This window comes from Zingiber officinale, chromosome 2A, assembly GCF_018446385.1.
Source record: "Zingiber officinale cultivar Zhangliang chromosome 2A, Zo_v1.1, whole genome shotgun sequence".
NCBI lineage: Eukaryota > Viridiplantae > Streptophyta > Magnoliopsida > Zingiberales > Zingiberaceae > Zingiber > Zingiber officinale.
The window spans coordinates 109,670,550-109,672,222 of NC_055988.1; positions in this window are offsets into that span (position 1 = coordinate 109,670,550).

Sequence of the window (1,673 nt, forward strand, 5' to 3'; positions counted from 1 at the left end):
TCATCAATGAGTTGCATCTTAAAGCTTGAAGCTGAACACTAGAAGCACAATTGTGATCTTAACTTAAACAACAAAAGAGTATAGTGCATTATGATACCGGTTTCTGGAATTTCTGCTGATCAACTGATTTCCTATGGGTGGTGGCTGTCCACACCTACTATTTGCGTGTGCCCATCAAGTTCATGTATCTGAATATCTATCTTGGATCGACATGGTGCTCTGAAGTCCATGGAGAACATGATGCTGCCATCTCCATGTGGGAAGATAGAGCCAGAAGAGTGGAATCTCTGGAATATGCATTCATTTCCAGACTATCATCCAAAAAGCAAGTTGTTACCCGTCAATTCATGTCTTGCATTGGTTAGATATCGCCACCGATGCTACGAGTCCTTCACCCTCGAAAGAAGGGGACCAGCTTCTCGCAAAGTGTCCGAAAAATCGTGCTTACTTTGGTATGAAAGGAAATCGGTTTAAAAAGTATAAACAAGCATGATGCTTGAGAGTGAATGTTGAGGAATTTAAAGGTAATGGTTTGTTGCTCAAAAAGCAAGTGTTGCATAAATGAAGGCACCTCCAGTCTTTGCCTATGTGAAGAAATTAATGATGCAAATCAAGGTATGTCTAGCTGTTGTTAAGTTTATTAATGACAGATTCCTTCCTATTTTTGTAACATTTTTTGCTACTGTTGAAGTCAGTTTGTTCAAACATACTATGCCACCTGCTGGCAAGTCCAAAAAGATGCTTCCTCATGTTTGAAGTCAGTGTCAGAGGAGGTTGTAGCCACTTGTTTTGTCCTGTGTCTTGGGCGTATTTACTTGTCTTCGGTCCTTGTTCAGTGCTCCTGTGCACATGCCACATTTAAAGCTCACGGCCAGATAGATGATATAACATTGGTTTGTAAATTCTTGTCCGGTGACTTGAATTAAATAGTGTTAGGAGTCGCTTCCTATTTTCAGGTATTTAAAATGTTCAAAGATTGAATCTTAATTTTGATAAATTATTTTTTTAATATACGATTGATCTAAGGACGTTCGATTAATGAACTATCTATTATAAGTATTTTTTAATTTATTTTGATCATCCATATAATTTTTTTTATAAAACTAAATCCATCATTATATGAGTTTTGTTCACTAAAATTAGCACGCAAGAAATAACTTCGAAAACCTTGTTTTTAAAAACATCTGAAAAATATTGATATGGATTTAAAGTGTAAAGTTTTTACCAACATTATAAATTTTGAATCAGATCATTTATGATTTGTAAATTTAAAATGCAAAGTTTTTAGTATTAGGATGAAAAATAAAAAATATAGAAAATATGAATGCAACATTAAACATATAATAAAATATGAAAAAGGAAAAACTTTAAACTTGTCTTGGTACATTGAAAATTATTTAAAAAGCAATTATTTAAATTTTAATTTACTATTTTAAATAAATTTATTATGCCCTTTAAAAATAACTAAACTATTGCATATTACGTAAAAGTGTAATAAAATAGTTTGTTTGTATGACGGCATTTATTGTCACAAATTCTAAAAAATATTTTTAAAATTAAAACTTTCTGAATATTTACACATGTCGAAAAGGACTACAGAACCAACGAATATAAATTAATATACTCACACGGTAAACACCAGATTGACAATATACTCCGATGATCCGCGGATA